Genomic DNA, 12,475 nt, shown 5'->3' with positions numbered 1-12,475 from the left:
GGAAATATCAGATTCGGTATAGTCTATACCAGCTGTAACGATTTTTGTTTTTAGTGCAATTCAACTACACTATTACCGACAATTCTTTTGGAGTTCGTTAATTTTAAATACATTGTTAAAATATTTATTTTTTTTTTTTTAAATGAATATTTTAAAAACATTTTTAAGTATGAATTTATGTCAGGCTTCGCAATTATTTTCGCACCGAAACTCGAAAATTCTAAGGACGGTCTCGTGTGCTGATTTTTCATTATCACGGCGTATCTTCATTAAAATCGCACGAGCCGATACAACAAAACAAACGATTTTTCCTTTTAATGACCTCATGTGATGTTCCGAACAAGTTCACAATGTACACCATACAGTCACGTTCATTCTCCTAAACAATAGACAATCGGTAGCATTTGAATACAGTGTACATTATAATCAACAACATAATCATAATATTAATATATAGGTATATTATACTCGTGTTAATACGTCATATTAATACAAATCAACAAATATTTAAATGTTTTGGACCGACACAAAACCCGTAAAATCGTAATAGATGGTCTTGCCAAATCGGCTAGGGCTGTTAGCCCCCACGAGTAACTAAACATATTAATAATAACAACAATGTTTACGATATATTATATTAACGTTACGGGTTACGAACAGCACTCGTCGCGCGCACACGTCAAAAGGCGCTTATTGTTTCACGCCTAGTCGTATTGTGTATTATATTATTATATTGTTGTGTGTGACCACTACACATCTCCATAAATATTGTTTTTATTGTTAATATTATTATCATGGCGTTATAACATTGTGTGTTGACACATTTACGGTACTCGACCCGCTGGTCGACACTTCAAAAGCGCATAGCCGGCCGACGGCAGCAGGCGAATCGCCGGGCACCTAATCCGTTCACCGGAGTCAACCACGTCGAGTTGTTTATTACAATAGAAAATGTGCCCGAAACATAATTTTGCTTTATCGCACGTCGTATATTATACGTTACGCGTAGACGCAATAAACATTATTACAATATTATGATTTTGTATAATGTAAAATATATATTATTCGCATAATATACGATGAGCATAAAATATATAACACGCTCAGAAAAATAATCACACGCGTATATATTATACAATTTATTTCAACGCACAACGCGAGTACGGGGCAATTATGGTAATAATATGTCCTAAGTGTGCATGTTGTATTATGATGATTATTATTCAGTATTCTCCATATATTCGTGTGTATAATTATCATTATTTATTACCGCGATATTGCTTTCCCGAGACCGTTGATAAATTATTACACTCCGTGATATTAAATTAATCTATAAAGGGCCTAGATATAATTTTGTGTAAAACTTGTACTTACAATTTACATAAATAACTCCAATTTTACATTTTTATACCTATATGTAATGTAATGTAATTTATGAGTTAATGTGTTAAAATAATAGGTAGGCACAAGAAAAAAGACGTTAAATGCATCACCGCCCTTATTCGTTATCTTACCGAAACTCAACCCCCCCCCCCACACATGTAAATAATTAAATTCAAGTTAAACATTACTTTTTTTTAAATAACTATAATATTTCGAGTTTCGATATCTTAGTAAATATGTTTTACAAAAGCTTCAAAATATTATAATATGCAGTAATTAGTTATTGTTACTATTTGTCTACAGACTGCAGTCACGTACGTCGCATATTATACGAGTTCTAGAGGTCCAAACGAACGTATTCATTATCGTATATAAAATGACCACGCGTCGTAGGTATTAAACGCTCGTCGAGACGGTCGCGTTTAATGGGTCCAAGGTGGGTTTAAAACCAAAACGTTTATGCGATTGTTACGAGGGACAAAATGGTGCGTAATAATTGGGAATTAATGTCGACGGCGCAGGCGGAGATTTTCGCGCGGTGTCTCGTGGTCGTGACAGCCGAAAAGCCAGCGACGTTTTTGTTATCGAAATGAAAGATAGTCGTCTTTCGTAATCCTCGCCCTTTCGCCGCCCGCGCACTCTTCCGCTTCGCCCCTCGCTGTGGCCGACAACACTCCAACCCCCTGCCATTAACTACCCTACCCCAAAAACACTCACCTCTCTCACCGGACTTCTTCATCGTTCTATTGCCAAGTCTCACGCACGATATATATATATATATATATATCACTGACGCAGTATCCCCCTCATTCCACACCGCCACCACCTTAGGATCTCGAGTTTCTAAAGGCGGTCTTCTATATATATTATATAATACGCCCCGGACGTTTTCCACATCATTTACACTCTAGACGCTTTGTTTCTACGAGGTTTTTTTTTGCGTCCCCCACGCACCCTTAGAGTTTTGTACTCTTCATAGGTATACGCCACGTCTGGTCTCGTGGTTTCCATAGTAACCGAATTCATACATTATATAGTATACGATATTATATTATGTACACGCCGAGGTCAGTTATCGCGATGCACCATTCGCGGCTGCCAAATGAAGCTACTGCGCGTCTTCTGTACATAATATTATACAACTATAAAAATAATTTCTACATCTACACATTTGAATCTCGACCGATCTATAGTGACAAATCGACACAACTTCACGAATAATATATAAATTCGAATTATTAATGCATTAAAAAAAAAATCATCTCTCGTTGAAAATGTTCAACCGTTTTGATACCAATTAAGAAGTACAAACTATAAACTACCAACCCGTACACCATATAAATTGTATGCTTAGTGATTGTACGGGAACGTCGACGACGACGACGCGCGACGGCGGCGTGCGGTCACGCTGATAGGTCTGCGGTCATCCCTTCGACCACTATATATCATCCCCTTATTCCCGAGTCAAATACACATACATACACAGATGTATATTCGGTATTACTACCCCTTGGCTGGCCCGCCGCCGGTCACGAATTTCCGGTAAGTATTCGACCGACCGTCCGACCGACCCGCGCGCACCACTTCAAGCGCGTGACACAACAGTTTCGTGTCTTTAATTAAACTCCCGAGCTCCGACTACCGCCCACTCCCCGCGAAAAACTTCCCAGACGGAGTTGTATTATTTGCGAGGCCGAGGACGACAGAACTTATAAATATATATATATATATATATAACTGCTGGCTACCGTCTCTAACTGCCGCGCGGTGGTGGGAGAGATGACTGCGACTGTATAGAACATGCCACCGCATGCGTTGGAAACGATTTCCCGACGGCGACGGTGGTGCAAACGACGCGAATGCGAAAACCGCTCTGCCTTTTGTTGTACGCACACACTCGCACATTTATATATATATACATATATATAATCTCCGGACGATTCAAACGGATCCCAAATTAGCAAGGTCCATTATAATAATATATTGAAAGAGAACCATTCGCCACGACGTCCCCACCGCGTGTATATATATATATGTATAGTGATTTATCGAGTTAAACACTTATACTGGTGCACAATGCCAAAAATTAAACGGCCAACTGCAGTATTGTATACGCGCCGTATAGTATAGGCACCGCCGTTTAATGTATATTGTCGAATATAGCCCGAGGGATCCGCGTCACGTGAGGTGCTGCGGAGACGTAGTTCACTATATTATAGCGATAGATTTTAACAAAAATTATTTTCTGCGGACGGTTTCCATAAAACTCACTTTTGGAGACGTACGGACCAAAACTAATCCGGCAATCAATACGCTCGGACGAGTAAACGTGACACGCGATCGAATAAAATCGTACTAATATCACGCCGGGGACTTCGGTTAATCGGTCACCATATAAATACCGTATTATATAATAAAGTCGCGATTTTTCTTGATGATATTTAAATTAGTATTATAAGTAGGTATATTATTTAGTCACGTGCCGCCGCCCATATATTCAGCTTATAGGTACGTAATGCGCACTTCCATGATGTGATAAAGTCGGTACAGGTATAAATTATACTCATAGGCGTCAATTGGGGGGGCTTAGGGGGCTTAGCCCCCTCCCCCCTACATTTTTTAAAGTTTTTCAAGAAATTTAAGGTTATTTATATGTAGGGGTACGAGGGCGAAACCCTCCGCGGGCCTGTTCTATGTTTATAATTTTAGACCCCCCTCCCCTTTCCAACAAGGCAGATGTACGCCTATGATTCTACCATAATAATATGTTGTCCGTTATTGTGTCGCTGACCGTTAATTACATCTCTATGTAGACGTTTTATCGGATAGGCATTTTAGATTGAAAACATTAAACTCGTTTCACTGCGATACTTGATCACCTCGCGCATATTTTACGATTACCGACGTCTGTGTATTCCCGAATCCTGCGGTGCGTACGTTTTAATGTTTTTTTTTTTACTTTTATTTCGAACATAATAATCATATGCGTAACGCATCATTTCATTTGTGTTATTATATATTACTTAATCGACAAAATATTGTGAATAACGGATATCCATACTGTTAAATCATGCGCGCGATGAAAATTTATTTGAAATATCGATAGACAACATTATTATCTCTCGTCGTATTATTATACTTTTTGATAACATAAAAACCAACGCGGTTTAGCCGGTGAATGTATATGTAGGTAACGTACTTTACGCATTATTTTAATAACGTGCGATTTAATTACAACACGTATATATACGAATTACGCGAACTCACTGGTATATAAACGCATAAATTATTTAAACGCGCGTTGATGGTGTAAAATATAATTCGAGATTTAATGTTTCGGCTCAGACTTTATGTACTCACAGTTTTGACGTAGATACATTTTATAATAATATAAACTGTAACATTATCATTATGATTTAATATCTGAACCGTAAAAATAGTCACACCCCAATCTGTGGAAATGTATACTCCGGGGTTTTGATTAACAATAGATGGTTTCACTGAATTATGTCTCTTATCGTATTATCGATTTAACTTCACTACACATTGTGATATATGATGTTGACCCAAGTTTGTCACCGTAAGCCGGTGAGAAAGTTTGATACTCTCGCGTAAGATTGATACTCACTGTGCCTTAAGTTTCCGAATTGTAAATTACGGTTTTTGTATTTTAGATTTCAAGTAGAACGATAAAGTAATTTATTATAATATACCTACCTATAACAGCATTATCATTAGGAAAAAAAAGAAAATCGTAGGTGTAACTCTGCGTGTGTCACAATTAAGTTAATTTATTTTTAGTTTTTCATTTAAATAAATACCTTCTATATATTTAAATACATAAAGACTATTTATTTATTTGTTTACCATAGTACAAGTTTCATAACTATTGGAAATTAAAAATCGAAAATTTGGTTAAAATCAATGTATTATTTTAAAATATATATTATTATATAACATTATGTAATAGCTACTTATGCGCAGAAGATTATGTAATGCATAGTTTATATTATTAAAATATTATTGTTGACAATAATATACTATGATAACGAATAATTATTGAAATCATAATAAAAAAAAAATTATATCATATTATATATGTTGATATCAGTCTTCGTGTCTCATATAATTTATACATTTGTCAGTTATTAAAAATTATTTATGTCAAAATCGGAAATACAAAAACAGAAAGCTATACCATTCAATCATACAATGAAATAATAATCTCTTGTCATTAGCGTATCATTCAAATCAAAATTATTTTGCATATTCTATTGTAATAAATTATTAATACATTTTTATACAATATTATTGCTGCTGCTATATTATTATGTTGAAAATATACTTGTACTCTAACCAATGATTGTATTCGTGTTTACTGTTTACTGTTTATATTAATACATATTACCATAACGAATAGAAGAAAACTTGCCCAGAATGCTAGCAAGAAATGAAAATCTAAAATTGATTTAATATTCAAAAATAAATATTAAACGATTTTAATATTTCTAATTTCTGTTCAAAACTTAACAGAATTAAAAATGCATTTTTAAAAACAAAAGATAAAATGTTAGTGAAAACGTTAGGTGTTTGATTTTAAGAGTTATTATTGTTTATAGACAATCTGGCTTGGCATTTATTTATTTTTTTTTTTTATATATAAATCTTTTATTAGAAATATACAATCTGTAATAATGTTTACAATAAGCATAAGTGGGGGAAGCGGAAGAGAAAATATATTGTATATATACAAGACATGAGGCTTGAGAAGAGTAGAGAAGAGTAGCTACCCAGTGGTAACACTCAGATACGATGAAAATTACTATTTGGCTTAGCAATTAACGCAATATTATTAGTTAGTAAAAAACTGAGGAATAGTTAAGTTTATTGATACTTGATTCAATACCTATACCTTTGGCACGAGTATTGTAAATATGAGATATTAGATGAACAGTGGCATTTCACAATTATCATTATTATTTTTTTAGCAAAATAGGTACATTTAAACTGTTATTAATAATTATTTATTACCTAGTACTAACCTTGTTCCACGCTACTTTAATATTATACATTAAATAATGACTGTTTAATTTTAATATTATATTATTGGGCCGTACAAAATGTGGTACCCAAAGTAGATATCTCGTATATAATAAATATTATGTATTTGCTAACATAAACCGAAAATATATGAAAACGAATTATTCGAGACCATAATATTATGATATTTGTACTGTATTTAATGTATCTAATGTATTTATGTGTTATCCTGGGATTTAGAGTGCTAAGTACCTTTAGCTATATAGAAATACTCATCTGTAGACTTCCAAGCCTTTATTATGCCTGCAGTTTCGTATAAAATATTGTAATGTTTATACTATACTCTGTGTATGTATGTATGTATGTATGTATTGTATGTGTATAAAGTATATACGTATAACGGCGTTATTTGGAATAGCTTCTTAAGTGGGGTTAAATAAAGTTTATTAAATTAACTAAATTATAGTTTTTCGGGTATTAAAAAAAAAAGAGAGAGAGAGAACATTTAAATTATGTTATTGCAAGTTTACTGTTTTGGCCTTTTGGGGTACACTATAATAAGAACAAAGTGGTGCGTATATCAGATTATATATGAAAGCGCCGCCGGTGCGTGGAATGGAATATTAAATAGTTTATTACGTTTAGAATTAAATGGCAGGAGAACAGTTAAACCAATCTGTTCAAAATAGTAAATACATTACAGCTGCAGAAATACGTACGGCGTGCACAGTACATACAATAAGCACCGTTTCCAATTAAATTAAAAATAACGTTGGAATCAGGCCATTTCGTACTTTTACTGGACGTATTTTTTATATGAATGTGCATGTAATATGCGTATACATGTTTTGAGCTTAATGATTAAGGTGACTATGCGAATATTCCAATGAAATATTTCGATTCTCTGAAATTGTATGGAAAATTTAAGAATGTGGTTTTGAGCACCGCAGAACGGTATACAGTTATGTATAAACTTTCGACTCTTTATTATGTGCCTATATCAATGTTGAAAGGACACAATATTTGCGCATTTGTGCAAATGGTATCTGACCGGTACAATTTATTATTGATTTTTTGATCGCAGTGATTTTTCAACAATACTCATGCTCTATTGTTATACTGGTTAGATCGCGAATTTGCTTAAATCTTGATTTTTTTTTTTAATTTATATTAATTTAAAATTCTTAGATTTTTTTTATACCATTTAAGAACTGTGTTGTTTTACAAAACCTATGAAACTGTAAATTATTGTTAAGCCGATGGTTTTTATGAAAATGATCTCATTTGAAAAACAACAGCCCGTATAGCCTTACATACCTTAGACGCCATGAAAAATATAAAAATACATAATAATAATACATATTATATATACATATTAATAATAATATTAATACATTATATTTTAAAATATAATGTTTTAATATGTATAAACATACTTACTTAAAAATTCCAAAAATTGTATTTTAAATAAATTTTGTGTTGTTTCATTGTTTGAGCATAAAAATAAACCACTAGCGCCGCTATAATGGCTAAAAATCACCCTGCAGTATATAAGTACCTACTAGCTATAAACAATATCATTATTAATGCATAAATGATATATAGGTACAACATCATAAATCATAATAATATACCTTAGCATGAACGTGAATAATGCGGTATTCTATCAATTATTATAAGACACATCCTCTGACGGTAGGTATACGCACATTGCTAACGCTGTAATGTAAATCGTAAGAGGACGAAAACGGTAAATAATAATTAATAATGATACTCGTGACAAAAAAAAAACATTCTTCTTTAAAAAAAAACAACCGTGAAAACCACATATTATTATGTGAGCACCGCCGTTTTATTTTTAATATATGTATAATAGATAATAATTTGTACATGCGCGTGTGCCTACGTACGTGCGTGTTTTCTTCGCAACGAGAGTTTTCCAAACTTTTTAGGGTTTGCAAAACTCTAGAAACTATGTCACCAGGATAAATACAACAATGCCATCAAGCACCTCTATAATATTACATAGTTTTCTTCTCTTTGCTAAAACCCTGTGTGTACCTACACATTCGCATGCATATAATATGTGATCATTTCTCTGGGGCCTCCTGGAGTTGCTTCTCATCCGCCTAGCTATGCTATAGTAACTTTCAAAATAAACTAAAACTGCCCAACGAACGAATTTCCCATGGAATTAATCAGTTCTGAACGCACTGCTAAAACTTAAGTGAATATAATAATAAACTGAAGTCGGATAAATTGCGACGTGCAAACGCATAATCAAAATATATTATGGTCGGTCGAAAACACTTTTAGAACGTAAAAATTGGTACTTATTATGTAGAATATGTGTATATAATAATTAGATTTTTTTTATTTATTTAAATTTAGTTCCCAAGTATCAAGAGTAGTTATACTCAAAAAACTATAATATAAATAAATAGTATATTAAAATTGTTTGCACATAATTTTACTTTTACATAAAAACCAAAAATATAAATAAATTATTATTATTAATTTTATACTTGTCGATTATTTAATATAATTTTTAAAATTATATCTTCTACATATTTTATTTTAAATAACAAACATTAAATTTCAAGATGCAATAGAGAAAGGGGGTGGGGACTGGGGTAAACCAGTGGTTTCGTGAACTTTCTTATTTCACAAGGGCAATATAGATGCTAGTGGTCTATGTAGTATAGTTAGACTTAGTATTATCCAAATATATCATATTTTATAACAGAGGGAAATGGCCTCATGAAATATCCTATAACACTACAACCGGATGAAACTCTTGAGTCACGAGGACAAATCCACAAGGGCCACCAATAGGACCTGACGTGATTGGTGAGCAAAACAAACAAAAAGCAGAGCCCCTAGTTTATACATATAAATCATTAATTGTAAAAAATTAACAAAGTAATAATTTTATTATTAATAGAATTCAATTAAAATCCACATGAAAAATAATGGCACGTGAAGTCACTATTTTAGTTTTCTTAAGACCGATTAAATTAAAAAACATGTACATTTTTAAATTAAAATGTATTTGTAAAATGTTATACTGGAATTGAGCTAATTGATACAATCAATAGAAATCTGGATTACAACTGACTTACAATTTTCTCATCTTCCTAGTAATCTAAAATAATCAATAAATAAAAAAAAATGTTAATTTATATTTTAAACACCTACCACGGATATATAATATAATATATATGTAGGAAGTCATGACAACGAAATGCAATTTGTTATATTTACTTTGGTGTGTGTGTGTGTGGTGCAATGTACATATAAACATTATATGCTTCAAACGTATAGTCAGTTGGTATATACGCTGTCAGGTCTTTCGGACAAATAATAAATCATTCGAAAAAGAACAGTGTAGCGACAAAAAAAAACAAACTTAACTCGCGTTTAGAGCTTTTTAAAAAAAATATATATAATGACACACCACCGCGAGGAAATAGCGGACGAACAGTTGTGCTTGATGTTTGGGTTGCGATATTAAATTTTTTCGAATGATTGAAGATCTTCGTATAGGATTTTGGAAATAGTGTCACGGTCCGCAGTTCCGCACAGTGCACCACCGCACTGTAATCATAGTATTATATAAAATATAATATACGCAAATACTATTGTATAATATATTACAGTAATAATATTGTTGTTTTGTCATCATCAGCCCGCGGTTTTGACTTTCCAGAAATCTTAAAACGAAATCTATCCTCCCTTCCGTACATAATAACATTTTACCATAATAAGGGTAGGGGGAGGGCAGTGACGTAAAAATCCATACACTACTATCCCCCCCTAGAAAACCTTTTTTATTTATTATTTACTTTTTTTTATTATCCAATACAGGAATATAAAATCAAAATATTTGTCGTCGCTGTCCTAAAAAATCTTTCCACGTATTTTAATTATTGACTCCACAAATAAAATCATATAAATTGGGAGTAAAAAATTAATTATGCCAAACGTGAATAAAAACAAAATTTCCCGATTTTCATTTATTTTTTTTTTCGTGAAAATTATTTTTAATTAATTGTATTTAACGCAATTTACATTTAAGAATAAAGGAAGAGAGGTACTATAAAATATCGAAAGAAATACAATTAGTTCTCAACAACCACTCCGTTTTTCGTAAATCACTACGACTATAAGGGTATTAAAGTATTATAATTTAAAATGTATTATGTTTTAATACTAATAAATACTAATGACTAATAAACTTTGTTTGTAGAAAATAATTTAATAACGTTTTCAGAAAAATATTCGACATTAATATGTTTTACAAAATCATAGTTACCTTAATATATTAATTATAAATCTGCAGATAATAATATAATCGTGAAAATATTTATAAAAATAGACTCAGTATATGTTATTAGTATAACTATTTAAGACTGCTGAAAGTTGTATTTATTTTATGAAGTAACACATATATAATAGAATACTAAATTTAATGTATAAGCTTGGAATATACATCCAACCAAAAATATAAAACAAAAATAATTGTGTAAAAATAGATACGGTTTTCTATACTTTACAGTAGTTAATTAGTGACTTGTTCGTAAAATAATGTAAGCGAACTGTATCTGAGCTATATATATGCTATATTATCTGAAGTGACAGTATAAAGGATTGATTAGAATAAATAATTAATGCTAATTAAAATTACATAATGCTATGTTAAATTAAACACTGTGATAACTGATATAGTTTATGAAAACATAATATCAAGACTATTAATAGTTGTAAATATTAAAACCAAAATGATCACTAAATTCAATTTAAAAATACATTAATCCTCGTTAGTAAATTTTGCTTGCTTAAAAAATGTAACATATATTAGAAAATAATTGAACAATTAATTACAAAATATAAATTTACAAAATAAAATAAAATTTTAACTTGCAATATAATTTATTTTGTTACCTGAAAATTATTACATAGGTATATAAATTATAATCTATTATTAGGTTAGGTATACTATACTATATTATTGTTATTAAATTTGAGTTAATACCATCTTACTGTAAAAAAATGTGAATAGGTTCATAGTATAAATAGATAATATCTTAAAATGAACCTAAGTATTTTTTAAATTGTATACCTACCCATAGTAATATGTATGATGTATAGTGTATACCTAAACAATATCCCGAATAATAGTTTTTAAATTTTAACAAAATAACTAACAACGTAGTTATTCTTAATTTAAATATAATTTCGTCCAAATTGAACTTATAATATAATATCTATAACAAATGATTTCGATTGTATATTTTAGATTTTTTAGTTCTATTAGGAGTTGCTCATGACGAATGGGCGAGACCGTTTTCAACCAAAAACGTACCCTTCCCTTTTCGGCCAAAACAAAAATTATAAACAAAATAATATTTATATAAAATTTTTGTAAAATATAGCAATTATAAAATTTTGAATATTAAAAATATAAGTTGCCTAAAATGTTGTAAAATAAAATATAGAAAATTATTTAAAATATAAGCATATCTATTAAAATTCATAATTAACATTATTTTTATGTTAATATGTTACAATATGTATAATATTATATAAAAACATAAAATAATAATATAGAATTTTTGTCAATTATAATTAAAGATAATAGTAATATAAAATAGGTGATTTTGAAAATTACACGATACAAAAAGTTTAATGTATTACGTTTTATGATATACATATCGAAAATGATTTAAATCTAGATATAATATTTGTCATTAATTATTTGATCGGTGGTCATCGTGTTTGCAACTTATATTTTTAATCATTTTCAAAATTATATAATTATATAATTGCTATAATTTTATAAAAATTATACATAAATATTATTTTGTTTATAATTTTTGTTTTGGCCGAAAGGAGAATAGGTCTTTTTTAAATTTGGTCGAAAAGTTAATCAGCCGAAAAGGGAAGGGTACGTTTTTGGTCGAAAATGGTCATGCCCTGACGAATATTGTATTAAATTTTTTAACCTTATCTATAAAAATTGAAGATTTTAAACAATGTTAACATATAGTAT

The sequence above is a fragment of the Rhopalosiphum maidis genome, chromosome 2 (assembly GCF_003676215.2).
Source record: "Rhopalosiphum maidis isolate BTI-1 chromosome 2, ASM367621v3, whole genome shotgun sequence".
Lineage (NCBI taxonomy): Eukaryota > Metazoa > Arthropoda > Insecta > Hemiptera > Aphididae > Rhopalosiphum > Rhopalosiphum maidis.
This window is presented reverse-complemented; position numbering follows the sequence as displayed.